Genomic DNA, 20,151 nt, shown 5'->3' with positions numbered 1-20,151 from the left:
GACTGGCTGACTAATTTATAAATAATAATAATAGTAGTTATTTATGATGCAAGGTGTTTTGTAAATCAGTCAGTCAGCAGTCACCTAGAGTGTCTGAAGATCTGAAGAGTAATTTTGTCGAACAACCACCTGATTGGTTTGGTATTGGGCTCGTTCGACAAAATTAATCTTCAGACGTGCTGCTGATAAAGTGACACAGGCATCAGCACACTGCTTTGAAGTTTACTGCTTAGCGATTTGGAAGCATCCCTCGTAGGTCTGGTCTCAAACTTAACCCCCCAAATGAAAAGTTGACAAAACAAAAAGGAGCAAACAGGTTGAGAGAATCGAGAGGCTGTGTTCTGACTTGTGTTGACTGAGAATGTGTGTGTTTGTTTGGACTGTCAGACTTGACCTTTTTGTAATGTTAGTGCACTATTTTATCATTGTGATGAATCCATTTTGTCTGAAAGGGTTAAAAATACACTGAAAACATCCAAAATACATCCTGTATACCGCTGCAATCTACAACACCATGTAAAAACAAGATGACATTGAGGTTAAATAAAGTCTGCTTTATCAATGTAACATATTGTGACCTGTCCACTGTGGGAATCTGTAGTCATAATATCCATAACAACTACAGGTCAAACGGAAATGGCTCACATTGTTTTTCCACCATTCATTATTCCCACAGGGCTGTGTTTTGTTTAGGCTCACCGTGGTGTGATGTTTTGATAAACATGTAAATATCTGTAGGACAAGGTGACTGAGGGTGAATGTACACTAGATAAATAGCTGTATGCCGCTTAGGCCGCCCGTTGTGACTCCGGCATGAATTCAGCAGAGCAAGTTTGTATGAAGGTCTGGTTATTAAATGGGTACATAGTTCAATAGTAATATCCTCTAATATCCTCTAAAACGCTCTGTCTGACATTTGCTGTATAAATAAAGCTTTACTTGATTTGAACATATTGCAAAACAAATGAACTGGATGACTGACCAACAGACTCTTGCTAAACCAATGAACAAATATGTGCAAAAGCAACACACATCTTGGTCCATCTTAGTGTAAATTCAGTAAATCTTCCACAATGGTATGTATGTTTAGTATCACTTTTCAACCACCCATTTGTTGAATATGAAAAATGTTGAAATCAACATTACGTCAAAATATTCAACTACTGAAAACTGAAACAAACAAATGGATCAAAACAGATCAATCCCACTTTTCCAGCCTGCTGAAGGTGTGGTGGAGTGGTAAACACCACCCCCGGCTCTACCAGGGGCTTGAGGTGGTCTCCCACAGCTCTGCTTATGTCATGTTCTGTGGCCTTGCCGTTCCAGTTCTTGACTGCCACTGCAACACAGAAAGAAACACATTGAGTCATATTATATAACACATTCAAAGTAATGGATGTGGAGCATCTATGGCCTCAGTTACACAAGGCACCTAAATGTGACTTCCGTCATCTGACCACTCCAAGCTGCATTAGGTTCAGATCTACCAGGATGGGCCTTGACATAGTCTGGATGCAGTCAGGCCACCGCATATAAATAAGCAATGTAAAGAGATGTGGGGAAAAGTACATTCTACACAAATTACCTTCATAATAATCAAAGAAAAATTGTGTCTGAGGGGAAATTAACTGTAATACAGCCAAAAGGGGTGAGAAATTACACCAATATCAGTGGACATTTTGCACTAATGTGAATAAACATAGATGATGATACATACTCCCTTTTGCTTACATGATGAACCGCTAAGGAGACATAAATATTTACCATCTAAACCATGTGTGACCTCTTACCTCTCTGGCTGTAGACGTGTTCTTCCTAACCAGCCCCTCAACAGCTCTCTGGCTGAGCGCCACCCTCACTGGGTTTTCAGAGGAGAGGAAGGCTGAAGAGGGATGGAAGAATGAATGGGTCAGTCAGTCAAAGTGTAGAGGTACAGTCTATGCTGTCTGACGAAATCACTATTTTAGTAGTTCATTAAAGTAAATTAGGCTTTATGACTGCTGAATACCAACTATCAATCACTTAGATCATGTATTTACAGGTAGAGATACATCCTTGGGACCTACCTAGCCCTTTGAAGTTGACATTTAAAATGGTTACGGTAGTGGTTAGGGTACCAGATAGCATTGACCATCATGCATTCTTCTACATAGCAGGTGTAAAATAAAACAGTGATGTAAAAAGTACCCAATTGTCATACTGGAGTAAAGAAAACGTTTAAAATGCGCAATGGATTATGGTAATTGCAGTTTTAAAAATAGCATCTAATTATGCCAATCTGTATGCGGGGTTGTTTGAGAAGAATGTGATTGTCAGCCCTAACAATCCATTCTAGCAGCTCATCAGGCTCTAAAAAATACTTCATTTTAACGTGTTCCTTCTATTCCAGAGGACAGCAGAGGAACTTCATCGATTCCACTCCTTCATCAATACAAGCAGTGAACATCTGAAATTCACCCTCACCTTTGATGTGCATGAAACAAGTTACCCGATGGTTGGACGATACTTTTCTCCTCAATCAACTTAAATACTTCAACTGGAAATCAACCAATCCTCCATTGTTAACGCAATGGAAAGGTCAAATGCTTTATTAATCGAAAAATGTAAAGTGAGTGATGGAGGGTAATAAAATGGTTAAGTTACGGTAAAGTATATAAAAGATCAAATTAAATATTTTTCCCCTAAAATGTTTTAAATTCCATTGCAAAGTTACACACCACTGTTCTATTTTTGAAGTTAATACATAAAACCAATCAGAATTCAGAAGAATGCCAAAGTCAGGTGTGATGTAATATGGAGGACCAGCCTATTCCCTATGATGTGAAGTTATTTCTGTTGTAGTTGACATGTATATCTTCAAATTAAACCAATCGTTTGCGCTCATGACTTGAGTGATTAAAGTAAACCAACGTTTTGGAAATACATAACGCCATCTAACAAAATATCAAAGAATGTTAACTGCATATAGCTATCTTAGTCAGCCAGCTAACATTAGCTATTCAGCCAACTATCTATGGTCAGCGAGCTGGAGCCCAACTACAGGAGACCAGTTAGAACCCACTAAGTTAGAACCCACTAGTTAGCCAAGGTGGAAAACGTTCCAAAACTCACATAGTCTACTTCACAGAAAACATGCTGAAAAGTAGTGATGGGAAACAAAGCTTCCTCAAGCATTGACGCTTTCCAGCTAATTGTGTCAAAAATAGGTTCATTACTCAAGGCTTTGAGCAACACAGAATTTAGAACAGCCTCATTTTTATATATGACGTCCCACAACGTAGCAGCGTAGCCATTATGTCATATATTAAACCACTGGCCATGTTCGAGAGCATCAAATCCATGCTGCATTGTGGGTAGATGGTGACTGGCTGACTGATTTATAAATAATAATGAGTAGTTATTTATGATGCAAGGTGATTTGTAGATAAGTCAGTCAGCAGTCACCCGCAGTGTCTCCTGCAGTGTCGAACGAGCCCAAAACCAAACCAATCAGGTGGTTGTTTGATGAAATTAATCTTCCGACGTCATTGATGACGTGCTGCTGATCAAGTGACACAGGCATCAGCACACTGCTTTGACGTTTACTGTTTAGCGATTTGGAAGCATGCCTTGTAGCTCCGGTCTCAAACTTAACCCCCCAAATGAATGAAGTTGACAAAACAGAAAGGAGCAAGCAGGTTGAGAGAATCGAGAGGCTGTGTTCTGACTTGTGTTGTTGACTGAGAATGTGTGTGTTTGTTTGGACTGTCAGACTTGACCTTTTTGTAATGTTAGTGCACTATTTTATCATTGTGATGAATCCATTTTGTCTGAAAGGGTTAAAAACACATTGAAAACACAAAATACATCCTGTTTACCGCTGCAATCTACAACGCCATGTAAAAACAAGATGACATTGAGGTTAAATAAAGTGTGCTTTATCAGTGTAACATATTGTGACCCGCCATGGAGGTTAAATAAAGTGTGCTTTATCAATGTAACATATTGTGACCCGTCCACTGTGGGGCACTGTAGAGTCATAATATCCATAACAACTACAGGTCAAACAGGGAAATGGTTCACATCGTTTTTCCACCATTAATTTTTCCCACAGGGCTGTGTTTTGTTTAGGCTCACCGTGGTGTGATGTTTTGATAACCATGTAAATATCTCTAGGACAAGGTGACTGAGGGTGAATGTACACTAGATAAATAGCTGTGTGCCGCTTAGGCCGCCCGTTATGACTCCATCAAGAATTCAGCAGAACAAGTTTGTATGAAGGTCTGGTTATTAGATGGGTACATAGTTCAATAGTAATATCCTCTAAAACGCTCTGGTGACAAACTTTGCTGCCCTATTTCCAGTTGTCCACTTGGCTGGGAGAACCTATTCAAGTAAGTAAGTAAATAGATTTTGAAAATGTAAAAAAAAAACAATGTATTATTAGCTAACTGGCTACAGTGCAGGCTAACTCAAATGAGCTATCTAACCAACTTCAAATACTGTATAGATAGATAGCTAGCTAAGTTAATTAAATATCACCTGCTACTTAACTTCATACTAGCTAGTTATCTATTTATCACTGTAAAAAACAAACTCCAAATGCATTTGTAGGTAGCTAGCTAACAGCCATGGAGGATGAAAGGATAGCAGCCCCAACTGTCAGTGATAGAGGAGGCTATTCTGAATATGGCAGGTACTTTTGTATAGTTACTGTCCCTACAAGTGAGGACTGAGATAATAGTAACATAATATTCAGTGTGGGATAATTGTACTATAATGAAGTCTGTTTCTTGTGAGGTTTTCTGTCCTCAGATAAAGAGCGCTATGAAAGCCAGTCTACATATGAAGAGGTGTCAATGAAGAGCAGTGGTTCTCAGTCCTGGGGACTCAAAGAGGGGCACATTGTTGTTTTTGCCTCAGCACTGCACAGCTGATTCAAATGATCAACTCATTATCAAGCTTCAAGTGGTATTTCTGTATTCATTTGTAATGCCGTCCTTGATATGATCTTGTTATTGTCACATGCTACACATGCACATGTGTGCCCATGTATCTATCAATCCAATGTTATCATTATTTGTTATCAGGGATATCACACTTTAGTAATCCACAATGACCTGGTGATGTAACAGTCTAGTAATTTCATTGTCTTCCATATTCCTACAGATACCTTGTAACTGGAGATTCCTTCAAAACGATTGTCTACGGTTACCAGGTAGGGCACTGGAAGGTTGGGTGACCATGGTCATCTGGGACTGCCTCCTGGAGGAATTCAGGTGTGTGAAGGCTACCTGTGTCCTGCATAACTTCATGAGGATGGACACAAGGACCAGGAGGGGATCTGCTGCTCGCCGCCGTGTGCCAGAGGAGAAGTCTACTACTCTGCAGGATGTTTCAAGGATGGGGTCCAGCAACGCAGCAAGAGGAAATCCGGGTGCATGAGATCTTCACCTCCTACTTCTTCAACAAGGGTGCTGTTCCCTGGCAACACCATAGACTACACTATGCACAACCAAAGTCTCTTTTAAGAGCCATTCACATTGTAATAAGAGTATTCTCTGCAAGGTGCCCTACACGGTCATCTGGGACTGCCTCCTGGAGGATTTCAGGTGTGTGAAGGCTACCTGTGTCCTGCGTAACTTCATGAAGATGGACTCAGGAGGGTTGATTCATGAATAAATTCATAAAAAATCCTACAATGTGATTTTCTGGATTTGTTCTCATTTTGTCTATCATAGTACCTATGATGTACCTATGATGAAAATTACAGGCCTCTCTCGTCTTTTTAAGTAGGAGAACTTGCACAATTGGTGGCTGACTAAATACTTTTTGCCCCACTGTATAGACGAACGTACCCTACGGTTCTTAAGGATCTGAAAACAACTCCAGTTGAACTCTTTATTTTTAGAGTTGTTGTCGGCTCTATTTACTCTCATATTCAAAACATGATGATTAGCATCAACGATCAAGTCAGCTGCTGCTGCTCCAATACAGTATGAGGTGAAACGGTGAGAGAATAAAGTAGACGGCACGGGTCAAATTTTAGATTTATGGCCCTGTGTCCAAATATGGGCATCTGGTCAGGACATCCTGTTCCTGTTGTCACATGTTAGAGGGTGTGTTATTTTATATCTATATTGCATCTACTCCTTTGAAGTTGTCATGCTGATTGATGTCTAGGGACCTGGTTGAACTGGGGGGTTCTGTGTTTGAACTTTTGAAAGAGTATGGCCCCACACCCCCTGTTTTATTGCCCTTATGGTTGCTATCTATGAAGCAGGAATGTCCGGGGTAATGGCTGTGGCAGACACATTATAAATAAAGTCCAGAACAAGGCATGTGACCCCAGAACAGTAAACAAGATTTTAAAAATAAAGCCCAGAATATTAAAACATAAAAATATGTCTTCTAGGCCAATTCTCGGGGTGCTATGCCGCTCATGTCATGAACCCAATGACAAAAGCCTGGAGGATGTTTTACGTGAGGCCCCAGAATGTTTTGAAGGAGTTTTGGGTACTAGTGAGGGACATATGTCTTACATATTCCAACCTGAGGAATCTATGGTTAAGATATTCACAGACAGAGGCCCCAAACCCCTTTATCGGGCAGAACCCGGGAGTTTTTCTCCAGCGCTAAGGATGAGAGAATGGCTTAAGATAAGACTCGCGCTGTGTCAAATTGAATAGGGCTTGAGCGCTTCAATTTTACCCGGATATGCGTTGGAAGAACTGGTCTGCGGACGAAGTGATCTGATGGCCCTAAGAATAGCTTCAATGGCGTATACCCCTGACTCCAAAGTGACAATTTTAGCATGTGAACAATTTGATAGTGCAAATGTGACGAAATCGGTCAGTTCATATGTATTTTCCAAAGCATGCAAGGATGTAAATTTTTTATGCCTGTGTTAAGTTTTAAATGGCGTGATTATCATATATTCAGGACACTTATGAATAAGCTGGACAGTCTTTTTCAAAATCGTAAACAATTACGGTGATGGCCGAGGTTATCGTTGAGACAAACACAGGACTCACAAACCAGAAGGAGGATCTTTCCCTGGAGTGAAAACGTCCGGAGCTTTGATGGAGCGGGCAAGAGTCTTTGCGATGGTGAATTGGAAATGGATAATGGTCAGGGCTAACCAGCCCCTTTATCTGTAAGAAATAGTAAAAATGTTGAAATATAACGTGTGTTAAAATGTATGTACTAAATATTTTGAATTAAATCATTGGTTTTAAAAATGTATCTCACCCTTTATTAACAAAAGGGGAAACTGTCTTTTCTCTCACGCCCTGGTCTTGTCGCAGAGAAATGCAATGTCTTAAAAATAGTATTTCCTACAATGGTGTTATAAACATTACTGGTTATTAAAGTTTGTAATGATGTACAACTGTAGGCCTCCAATGTTTTTACATAAAACACTAGTGATGCATGTTTAAATATTAGTAAAAGTGGGTAATTAATTCTAATGTCTTTAAAAAGTTTGTACTAAATATTTTGTAATTAAAAGGAATTTAAAACAGTATCTCACCCTTTAACGATAGGAAAAAGTATTTTACATCATCACCCCTGTCTGTCGCGAAGAAAAAAAGAGTTACGGAAAATCAGGGTGTGTGCGTGAGTGTGCGTGTGACGGGCCAGTAGGAGTGTGTGTTTCAAAAACAAAAAGGGGAGGGGTGTGTGTTCAACAATGCACAGGCCCTTTCTCTCTGTAGGGGATCCTTTGAAACCAAGGTTTGCATTGCAGACAGCATGTCCAGATATCTGCCGACCCCCGGGGTTAAACATTGATATTTCTAATCAGCGCCCGATGCCCCCACGCCGGTTGTAGACAAAATGTCGACATCCCCTCCTGTTGTTTGAATTCACTGCCTTTGTTCTCTAAACCAAATATACAGGGTGTTGCATACATGATATCCCCCCAAAAAATGCCCACCACGGCCCTGTAAACTCATTCCGTACTTTCTCTAGTTAGGGACACGAACGCGGAGCGAGTCTAGTGGAGCATACTTTAACACTAATGTTAGCACAACTTTAGCTTCAAGCCCACAGACCAATAGCCCCAGAATATTTAGCGGCCAGGACAGATAAAAAAAGATAGTCTGTGAATCCCTCCTAATGGATATTTCTGAAGGTGAGTAAGTGAAAAATATATTTTAAGATTTGTTTGAATATTACCGTGATATTATTGTAATATTAAACACGAGTTATTTGTGTTTTAAACGGGGGGAGAACGATTTTTTTAGGTGTGTATTTTAGGCCAAATGCATATATATTTCGTATAACTGTTAATATTATCTAACGTTTGTTAGGGTCACCATCATTTACGCAGCTTTTAAAGAGGTTTAAATGATCTGGAACAGGTCGCGTTAGACGGTGATTCTCAGACGCAAAACACCTGCAGCCAATCGCCATCAACCTATTTTTGACGCAAGTCCCCCCAAAAAAATCACATACCCAAGAATATTTAGAAATAAAAAAACAAAGTGTTATATATATATTAAAAGCTATTTTTGTATTTACAGCCGACATACAGCCAAGAAGGATAAAGGCCAGGACCCTGAACGACTTCGTTGGGACAACTGGCACAACGGGTGATTTGGATGCAATTCTCCCGTTCTGCACCAACGTTTTTATCCAGCACACCGAGAACAGAGAATTTAAACGTCCCTACAACTCCCCCGGAAACCTCCACCCACTCGCTATACATTCCAGGCCCCAACAAGCAATGCATAACGAGGGCTCTTGTACATTGCTCTGAATCAACCCCACCAGAAAGGTACTACTGTGCTAGGAACTTTCGGCTTCACAATCCGGTGCTCCATCGAAACGGTATGAAGTCATTATATATATATATATATAAAATGTATACATTTTTAGGCTTGAATATGTTAAAACAAGGACAAATAATGACTCCCACGAGACCGGCCCTGCAGAATCGGGAACACTAGATGAAAAAAGTCACACCCCCCCGGTTTCTGCGATTCGTCAGAACATCCAGCACCAAAAAAGCTGAGGTATTTTAACTTAATATTATACCTGAAATGTATTTGACATTTTATGTATCTAACATATTTTTATATTTATGTTCTATGTAATATTTTCTATCCTCCCCTGCGAAAAACGGCACAGAAGGCCACATACAGCTAGAGCTGGGGAATTCCGTCTCACCGAACATTCCCAATGAAACAACCAAAGTGGAGGATATCCTTGTTTTTCATGACATTTCAGAGGTTGACGACCGGTTATTCTGTGATGCGGCCAACCTTCTAGACCCCTATGGCGTCAACAATTCTATGGCGTCAACATCCGGATCTGAAATAGAACAAGCAAGGTTTTCACAGTCTTTTCCAGGGCTTTGAAATCGAGGAAGGTTTTGCTACACAAACGACTGGGAGTTCTACTTGAGAGACAGTACCGAGACTATCTGTCATTCTGGCATAGAACAATTCCACGCATGTTAAACAGCAAACCGATTAAAAAAACACAAATACGGGCGATAAAATCATATATACACACACAACACGGATCATTCCAGAAATACCCAAGAACGCACATCCTTAATTATCCAAATGGCAGAACCACAGGAACAAGTTGAGATAGTTGAAAGCCTCTTATCACAGATACCGCCAGAACTCGTAGAAATGATTAATCGTATGAACGAGGCGGGGGTAACAGACATAATACTGATAGATGAAAGCACATTATCACAGATTCCAGCCGAACTCCGAGAAATTATTAATCGTATGACCGAGTCAGGGACGCCCGATGAAAACCTGTTATGACAGATTCCCGAAGCCCTCATAACCCTAATTAATCGGATGAACGAGAAACAGACATCTTCGGCATCCCAACCGTTAACGCCCATGTCCGTAGAGTCTGAAACGCTACACAATGTTTTTGCGGAATTGGAAAATTGTCTAATAAATCAGGAGGGAGATGGTATTGATAGACGTGTCCGGGTTGTGTACCGAAATAAATTCAACAATACAGAGAGTCGACAGTTTTTCAATTTCATATGGGTGAATCAGAATCTTGACTATGCTGTGTTTTACGTAATGATATTGGACACTCTGAACGATCTGTTAGACAGGGCAAGAGATTATGGCGAACCACGTGATGTCTTACAGTTGGACATTTGTGGAGATAGCCTGCATAACACGGTATCTCTAATTTTACCCAATGGCGAAGCAGATCTTGAACAATTTATCGCACTGCTCGTACGCCTTGTTCAGTCAAATTTAGCCGTCATAGCAGATCGGACCCTTGAGCTTGTAGTGCAAATAATACGGCAACCCCAGGGTGGTGGGGGTCAGCGAAGGACACTTGATAGCCTAATGCAGTCAGAAATCATAAGCAATAAAAGGGCCTACCTCAGAAATGTTCACAATCCTGGTAATAAGCTATGCTTTGCAATAGGCCTAGCACATTTACTTAACCCTGGATGTACTGATCTGACAGGATTGCAAAAGGCTACAGAGCTCCAAACGGCCGTGGGTCTCGGAACACAGGATGCTGTGGCTTTCTCTGACATAGTCAAATTTGAAAACTTTCTGAATATCAAGATTGTGGTTTTGTACTACAGTAGAGCTAATGCAGCTCTCTTTACTTTACATTACTATGCCGTTACTAACATCACTGCATTTTTAGGCGCACCATATATGTGTGTCCATCCTGCCATACTGGCTACACCCGAAAGGGGGAGGCACTCGTGCCGTTATAACTGTTCAGTATGTCAGGATGCAAATTGCCCAATGCAACCCTTAAACTTGACACGCTGTGTGGATTGCCACCGAACATGTCGTTCGACCTACTGTTACGAAAAACACAAAATTGGAACATGGCACCCCAAGGCCTGTAAATCTGTAAGCAGTTGTGACATTAACAAGAAATGCCCAAAATGCCATTGCAATTACAACCTTAAAATAGACAGCCCTAAACCGCATGTGTGTGGAATCATATGTTGTCCAATCTTTGAAAAGCAGAGACGCTGAAGTGGTTCAAGAAGTGCCTTACGAGTGTAAGGGAATTCCCCCCTGTATTGGAAAAAAATGAATGGCAAACTATTGGCAGAGTACAAACCATGTACACATTGGTCAATACCACCCAAATCGGCGTTGATTCATGCAAAATGTACTTCAAATGCCATATGGCTATTGCCAGTTGTAACACTTCAAAAATCCAACAGGTGGCGTGTGCGCTCCACCGTGGTTTTTCATATTGAAAATGGACTCCAAGTCAACATCCAAAAGCCAAAATTTGAAAAAATTGATTTTTTGTCAAAAACTTATCACCCCTTAAAAAGTGCTTTCTGGACCATCCCACTCCCTGCGAAATTCTTTCAGATTTTTTTGTCAATTACACATGTGTAAGAACTGTATGATTATACTTTTGTCCAATTTTATTATCATAATTATTATTATTTTTTTTTACTTGCGCATTATTTCATGTGTTTTCTCCATTTGCAATATGATTTCATAGGAAGTCAGAAGTCAAAAGTCAATAATTGCAAAATTTCATAAAAAACTTCACACACCCCTAAAAAAGTGCTTTCTGGACCGTTTTTCGAAATTTTTTCGGATTTTGTGTCAATTACACACGTATAAGAACTGTATCAACATACTTTAGTCATATTTTATTATCATAATGTTTTTTTTTTTTTTTTTTTACTTGTGCATAAGGCATATGTTTTGTGGGGGCCAAATGTCATAAGAAATTTGACATGCTCAAAAATCCTTCAGAAATGCAAAATTGACTGGCCTGATGAACTCGGGATGGCCGGGCAGTGATTGTTGTTCCTTTCAATCATCGTGGTGTTGATTTCATCATGTCCATTTGTTTATGTTTTCTCACTTTTGCAAAGTCACTGTGCATTTGCAATATGGTTAATGGGCATTCACCATCACCAATTTGTCATGCTATAAAAATCGTGCAGGAATGCCAAATTGACTGGCCCGATGAACTCGGGATGGCTGGGCAGTGATTTTGGTACCTCTCCATCGCTCGTTTGGGTTGATTTCAGAATGTCACTTTTGGTGATGGTACCTCACTGTTAAAACATATTGCAAATGTTTTCTCACTTTTGCAAAGTCACTGAAAATTCGTGCAGGAATGCCAAATTGACTGGCCCGATGAACTCGGGATGGCTTGGCAGTTTCGTTAGGGTTGATTCCAGAATGTCCATTTGTTTATGTTTTCTCACTTTTGCAAAGTCACTGTGCATTTGCAATATGGTTAACTGGGCATTCACCATCACCAATTTGTCATGCTATAAAAATCATGCAGGAATGCCAAATTGACTGGCCCGATGAACTCGGGATGGCTGGGCAGTGATGCTGGTCAACCTCTCCATCGGTCGTTTGGGTTGATTTCAGAATGTCACTTTTGGTGATGGTACCTCACTGTTAAAACATATTGCAAATGTTTTTTTCATTTTTTGCAAAGTCACTGAAAATTCAAACAGGAATGCCAAATTGACTGGCCCGATGAACTCGGGATGGCTAGCAGTGATTCTGGTACCTCTCCATCGCTCGTTAGGGTTGATTCCAGAATGTCGCTTTTGGTGATGGTACCTCACCGCTTAAACATATTGCAAATGGACAAGAGTCATTGCAATTCACCGTCCATCAGTCAATTTGATATCATTAAGCTAACTATTGGAGGCACTGTCAGTCTCTACGCACCCCAATAATACGTCCCTCCATCCAAGTTGTGTATCTGTGTGATTTAGTTTTCCTTGAATTTTTATGGGAAAAATGACTGATTTACAGTTCATGGGGGTTGCCTAATCATATATATGAAGTTTTGGAAAGATCTGATTTTTTAACCCCTCCAAACAGCCCATGAGACACCAATTATGGCACTTCCGGTTGGCACAGGAAGCTGTAACTCAACATACATCCTCATATCTAAAATCCTGAGTTTTTAGAGTCTTTACCATGAAAACTGACTGATTTACACAGGGTTGAATGTACTATGTCTATCAAACTGCAGGCAGGTTATTGGTAAACACTTTTAGGGCGATTGTAACCACTTCCGGTTGGTCCAGGAAGCATAGAATCGACACAGGTAGACCTTATAATGGCCTGATGGACTGGTGCCGAAGACAGGTTCATACAGCATTCATAACCCATATAGACTCCAGGTTGTATTTAGTGGAGCAGCCAATGTATTCCTATGGGGAGAGAAGTCAATGCACACTGTTTTTATGTAAACACCTTTTAACTGTGAAGGGTTAATGTCACACGGTCAAGGTTAGGCTTGCACAGATCAGGAGGACCTTAGGAACATTCCTGTGGTTGAATTATCTTTCTAAACCTAACGGTTCCGCCGCTGTCACCCAAAATCAAATGACATTGTGGTGCAGGCTTCATTGTGGGCCTATTTTTCTCATGGTCGCTGCGCTCAGACCGAGCGAGCTACGGTCAAGCGGGATATCTCGTTGAACTCGGCACGGCCTTGGGATTATGTTTATGCCATTGCCTGCTCTCTGTGTCTTTAAACACCACGTTTTGTCACTCCATCCTTGCTGTGTGTGTGTGTGTGTGTGAGAGCTTTTCTTTGACATCTGTTGGGAGAAATGACTGATTTTACAGTTCAGGAGGGTTGCCTAATCACATATGAAGTTTTGAAAAGATCTGACCTTTTAACCCTTGGATACAGCCACTATGACACCATTTAAGGCACTTCCTGTTGGCACAGGAAGCTATAAATAAACTCATATCCTCATTGGGGTATGCCTTTACAGAATCCTGAGTTTTAAGTCTTTACGTTAAGAACTGAGTTATTTACGGAGGGTTTAGTGAGTGTGGTCATTTCAGAAAATCATAGAAAATCACAGAAATGTCGCAGAGCTCCGCAGCACACTTTAAAAATATTCGTATGAACACCCTGCAACTGGATCTGTAACCTTTGAAAAAAAACCCACCTATATCTGAACATCACAAACCTGTCTGACGATTTCTCTTAAATGACGATAGATAAATGGCTGATTTTTTTATTGACACCGGAGGCTCCTTGACTTTGACGTGAAGTGAAAAAATCATTTCTCTATTTTCATTTTGGACCTTTAATCCCAGAAATATGGCCATAACTCAAAAACCGTTGAGGCCTAGACGCCATCTTGTTCGGGGCCAACTGCCCATTATGCCAAACCTATGCTCACCAAGTTTCGGCTTCGAAATATTTTCAGTTTTCGAGATATGGCCGTCGTGATTCGGGATGTTTTGTCCAATTCCAATATGATTACTTATGCCCTCTTGTGGGATTTTCCGGCATAGCGGAAAAATGGACCAAAATTTGATTATTTTATAAAACGAAAACCGAATGTCCGACAAAGTTCATTTGATGACTTCCCGGTAGGTCTGGCCCTGCCGCTCGGCCCGACGCCGTCCCCGAATTTTAAAAATGTTTTCGGACGTCTAGTAAGGGACGTTACATTTGCAATATGGACTTTCTCACTAACCATACGGTGATTGTCGAAAAGTTCCCTTAAGGTATGTTATATTCAGCCCTTGGCTGAAGATGAACATTCAGAGAAATATGTGTTCTATGATTTTGAGACAAATCATCAATCGGGGGTTCTTTTACCTATTTTTGTATCTACCATGACTTTCAAGGGTGAAAAGTGGTCAGCAGAGGGACCCAATTGTGCACTGCTCTTTCTAAAACACTTTAGAACAGGACAGAAACTTCACGTTTATAGCGCACAATGCTAGAGCCTACGACTTTTACCTTCTTCTGAACCCCTTGATACAGCAAGGCATGGCACCCAGTGTCATAGCTCAAGGTAGTAAAATCTTGTGTTTTGTAGACCCAGCCTTCAACCAGAGATACATTGACAGTTTAAGCTTCTTACCCATGAGATTGGCTCAAATGCCAGAGGCCTTAGGTTTTGAAAACTCTGTGAAAGGCTGGTTCCCCCACTTCTTCACATCTGAGGAGAATCTACATTATGTCGGATCATATCCCCAGCCCAGAAATGTACGGGTATGATCAAATGTCTCCCAAAGAGCGTGAGAGATTCCTGACGTGGTACGAGACAGTAAGACATGGCACCTTTGATTTCCATAAAGAGATGGAATCATACTGTGACAATGATGTGGTTATACTTTGTGGATGCCTCAGATTCAGAGAAGAGGTAATCAAAGATGCAGGCATTGACCCCTGGAGTTGTACAACTATTGCATCGGCATGCATGAAAACCTATCGTACACACTTTCTGCCTACATCATCTATAGCAATCCCCTCGCCTGACAACTACCGACGCCAATTCAAGTCATACTCTAGTGGGTCCATTCAATGGTTGGAGTATTTGGCCCAGGATAAAGACATTTTTATTCAACATGCTTTGAATTGGGGGGAGAAGGCATTTGGCTCTTACCATGTAGATGGATACACACAGATTGACGGTGTTGAGACCGTGTATGAGTACAACGGCTGTTTCTTCCACGGTTGTAAATCTTGCTTTGTGGCACAGGCCCTATGTGTCATAACCCAAAATACTTTTGGGGAAATGTACCAAGAGTTCCAAGACAAATTGGATTCTTTACAGGCTACTTATGGGCTAAAAGTGGAGGCTTTGTGGGAGCACGAATGGGCCGCCCTCAAAAAGTCTGATCCTCATGTTCAAGCCTTCCTTTCCAGCTATGACACACCAGAACCTCTGGAACCATGACAGGCCTTGTATGGAGGCTGCACCAATGCTTTGACCTTGCGGTGTTTATCACAACCCGACGAGACAAAAGGATATGTAGGTTTTACATCCCTTTATCCTCATGTAATGAGTTCCTCATGCTATCCTATGGGGTATCCAGAAATTATTCATCTCGATTTTGACTTACCTCAAAACGTTTTGGTCTGATCAAAGCAATTGTCAACCCTTCTAGGGGTTTGTTTATACCAGTGTTGCCTTACAGGGGCCCTCAAGGAAAACTTTTCTTTCCCCTTTGTCGCACCTGCAGTGAAAACAAACAGCAAACCCCATGTGATCACTCAGCTCAAGAAAGAGCCCTGACCGGGGTTTGGGTCACAGTTGAATTCTCTAAGGATTTAGAGATGGGGTATCGTGTGGCCAAAATCTTTGAAGTGTGGAAGTTTTCCAAGAAATCAGACACTCTTTTTCAAGAGTACATCAAGACCTTCTTGAGATGCAAGCAAATGGCTTCAGGCTATCCTGCATCGGTCACAGATCAAGAGAGCAAAGACAGGTACATTCAAGACTATCACAACAGAGAAGGCATACTTCTTGACCCTGACAGAATAGAGGTCAACAACACCAAACGAAATGTGTCGAAATTGTACTTAAATTCGCTTTGGGGCAAATTATCACAGAGATGTAATATGCTAACAATGTCGATTATTAAAGACCCAGAATAATTTTTGGAATTTGTTTTTTCGGACCAATACGAAATTTCAATTTTTTCATTCTTGAGTCAAGACATTGCCCTGGTGCAATGGCGACGTAACAAGAAGTGGGTTCTACCTCTGGGTAATGTAAATGTGTTTCTTGCCGCATTTACCACGACCTATGGCCAACTTGAACTCGAAGAGGGTGACCATATCACAGAATGGTCCTCCTGGGGTCCCAAAAGCTATGCTTTTAGGACTAAAGACAATCATGTGGTGTTGAAAGCCAAAGGCGTGACTCAAAGCTATGAAAATGCCCCGCGTGTAAACTTGGAATCAATCACACGCTTGGTCGAGGGGTTCATAAATGACAGGAATAGTGACTTGGAGATTGAGCTCCTACAAAAAAATGGTTAGGGATAAAAAGGGCTTCCATCTAAGGAATGCCCCACTTGCTAAAAGATTCAGGGTAGTCTATGATAAGAGACTGCTTTTGCCTGACGGGACCACATTGCCCTTTGGCTACTGACTTATGCTCCAAGCCGCAGTGTGTCTTAAAGCTTAAGATATAATGACTGCTGTAGAAGGTTTTGACCCCCGGTTGCAACTACCATTTTTGGCCTTAATCGCAGGGCCGTCTAATAGTGGTAAAACTTATTTTGTAAAAAGTATTTTAGAGAATTCCGAACATGTGTTATCTCAAAAGGCTGATAATGTTGTGTGGGGTTATTCTTGTTATCAACCTCTGTATGATGACTTGTTGAAGACGATAAAAATTAGTTTTTTGAAGGAATACCTGAATCCCTGTCTGATGATGAACTACTCCCTCCTCATAAAAATAATCTGCTGGTTTTGGACGATATGCTATTTGCAGGTAGCAAACATCCCGAAATTGCTCGAGCTTTTACCCAATATACTCATCATAGAAACCTGTCCGTGCTTTACTTGGTGTAGAATGTCTTTCACCAAGGTAAAAATAGCCGCACCATCAGTTTGAACGCCAATTACATGGTTTTGTTCAAAAATCCTAGAGACAAACTACAAATTAACACTCAGCAGATGTACCCGGGCAGGAAATCCTACTTTATGAAGAGCTATGAGGACGCTACCAAAGCACCATTTTCTTATTTAATCGTGGATTTAAAAGAAAATACTCCAGAACACCTGAGGCTACGAACAGGTCTGTTCCCGTGGGAGTGGCCGGCTGCGTTTAAAAAGAAACCTGCCCCACTTGAGAAGCCTAGTTGGGGCCACAGCTAATGAACGAAAGGCCATCTTGGGTCACTGTTCTTCAGAGCTCATATTATCCCTATGTGAGATTGAGAAGATTCAAAGCAAAGGACGCATTCCACTCACCCTGACCCAATTGAAAAAATTAAAGATACAAAAGACCGCGATGGAACTCTTTGCCAATAAAAGGGCCAGTCTTCAAAAGTAAAGATATAGCATACAACAGTCTGGGGTTTTTATTCTACCTTTACTAAGTATAGCCGTGCCCTTCTTCACCAGCCTTATTGCTGCCAGATGTGGGTGTTGAACACAGAGTGTGATGGCCAATACAATGTATCTGGTGCCACAACAAGAGTTGGATAGACTTAAAAAACAAGTGCAGGGTCCTGAAAATATCAGACAAACAGCGGAAAATGATTTGGATACGGCCATGAAGGATATTTTGAATCCAAAAGGATTGAACCCCTATGATAAGGTCCAAAAATACACAAACCTCTTGCTAAGGTATTTGGCCTTGGTGAAACAAGGGGAGAGAGAGACCGGCCATTTAACTATTTACAGAGCCAAGCCCCTGTAATGCCTGTACCTGCGAGCTTACCGTCTGAAGATCAAATGCCTGTTGAAGAGAAAGTTATGCATGACATGTTGTGACGGCCCTGAATTTTTCTGAACCGTCTCAGTGCAGCTCCTTCCAATAGGGCGCTTTCCCTTTAATTCCCAATTAAATAGCCAGCATCAGCTGCGCAAAGGTGGGGTTGTGATGGAGACGTGAATGAGGATGTGTTCAACCCTCAGTTCCCGACCCTTCGCTATTCCGTTGTTTTGTTGCCGTTAAACGTGTGTTTTGTAGCCTAATAGAGTTTACCCAGGATCGGATCCACTCTTTGCGTCCGTGGACTACACCTCTCCGTTCTTCGTGGCCTTTCTCCGCTGGAGATCTATTGGCGGATTGGATTGTCTGACTGACCGACTGACCACCACCTTTTTGTATACGGTATTTCATTTGTTTTGATGTCATGTATACGGTGATGATTTATGTAGTTAGTTGTAGTTGAGGACTTAGTAAGAGTTGATACGCTTTAAAGTTCTGTGGTAAAATAAGTGTATGATTAATACTGGGTTTACGCTACACTTGAATGAACGGATAAACATTGCGTGACTAAGGTCACGGGAGTTCCCTGAACTCCTTTACCGGGCTGGACTCTTTTTAAACCCGAGGTACAGGACATTTCTAGAAGAACCAGAACTCATTGTGATATAATAATATGTGTGTGTAATCATTGATGTTGCTAATACAACACACGCAAAAGAATATAGTTGTTTTGAAGTTCTTAGCCAATGTTTTAAGGGTTTATGAAAAGTTTATTTCCATCCTGACTTTTGCATAAGTCCTTTGTATTGGTGTAGATTTGACGGACCAGATGGGACTCATTCCCTCCCAAACCAAAAGGAGAAACCAATGTTTTCTCTGGTAGGCAAAACCTACCTGGCACCCCTATAAATAATAACCTCAAGTCAAAACCATTACAATGTTAACCCATGTTCCGGCACGTAACAGGAAAAATGTTAGATACATTATGAACAAGATAAAAGACTCAAATGGGGCAGCTACATGGAACGACAAAGGAGAGTTTATCCTTCAGGGCTCTGTTGTCAGGGGTTCACATATGCTTGACTTGCTTAAAAGTACCACATCGGCCCACAAGGTTGCTGATGACAGAAGACCTCCAGGGTGGCTTCAGTTTCTTAAGGCCCTGGCCATCCTCAACATTCCCCTCTCGGGTGAACCAAACTATAAGCTTCGTCAACAGATTCACTCTTTAAAACAAAAACCTTCAACGAGATACAGCACCCCTAAAGATGCTCCAACAACCCCGCCTCCCTATGAAATGAATGATGATAACTCATTTACCCCCCTGAACGCCTCCGGACCTTTTCCTAATCCCGATCTCTCTGGGTGGTTAGACTTTTTAGAACGACTGATTAAATTCAATACATTTTATTTGAAAAATTAAGCAATTTAACATTTGTGGCATTCTTGAAACATTTGACGTGAGCATACGCCTTGATTACACGGTCTTAAAGGACACACATTTGAACACTTTTGATATTTTCTAACAAAACAAGCTACAACGTTATCATTACTTCTTAAATCATCCTTATGAAGAGACGTAACATCTTCAAAAGAAACTCCCCGGGCTCTTTGGCATAGGTAGAATACACAGTGTTGACCGCATGTAGTGGAAAGGTTATCTTGCACTTGTTTGATGCTGTAGTATATCTTTGAGCCGTTTTTTGTAAATAATTCTTTAATAGATTTGGGGAAATGTGAAAAACCGGGGGGAAAGCCGTAGGAATCAAAATAAGTTGAGATTTTTCTTCCTCCTTCCTCTTCTAATGTCACAGCTAGCCAATGTTCACCCGGCATGTGTTTAGGATGGGTATTGACAATAAACATGGCAGGCCGCTCCGGGCATTTCTCAATATGTAATTCATCACAACACTCCACAAAATTGTTTTCCAATCAGTCGGTTCATGAGCCCTTCCAACTCTTGGGTATTCATGTCTTTGCTCAACGATCCTTAATAATAATCC

The 20,151-nt window shown here is 41.0% G+C and overlaps 1 long non-coding RNA gene across 2 annotated transcripts in view; it reads right to left on the bottom strand.

Annotated features, from left to right (window-relative positions):
• Positions 1 to 479: 479 nt before the first annotated feature.
• Positions 480 to 20,151, bottom strand: part of LOC135542418 (uncharacterized) — a 32,122-nt gene continuing 12,450 nt past the window's right edge. For both annotated transcript variants that reach the window (XR_010456077.1, XR_010456078.1), the window contains exons 2-3: positions 1,791 to 1,882; positions 480 to 1,339 (exon numbers count right to left, since the gene is read on the bottom strand). This is a non-coding gene — a long non-coding RNA (uncharacterized LOC135542418). The remainder of the gene's footprint in view (positions 1,340 to 1,790; positions 1,883 to 20,151) is intronic.

This window comes from Oncorhynchus masou, chromosome 6 (assembly GCF_036934945.1).
Source record: "Oncorhynchus masou masou isolate Uvic2021 chromosome 6, UVic_Omas_1.1, whole genome shotgun sequence".
In the NCBI taxonomy this organism is placed as follows: domain Eukaryota; kingdom Metazoa; phylum Chordata; class Actinopteri; order Salmoniformes; family Salmonidae; genus Oncorhynchus; species Oncorhynchus masou.
This window is presented reverse-complemented; position numbering and strand designations above follow the sequence as displayed.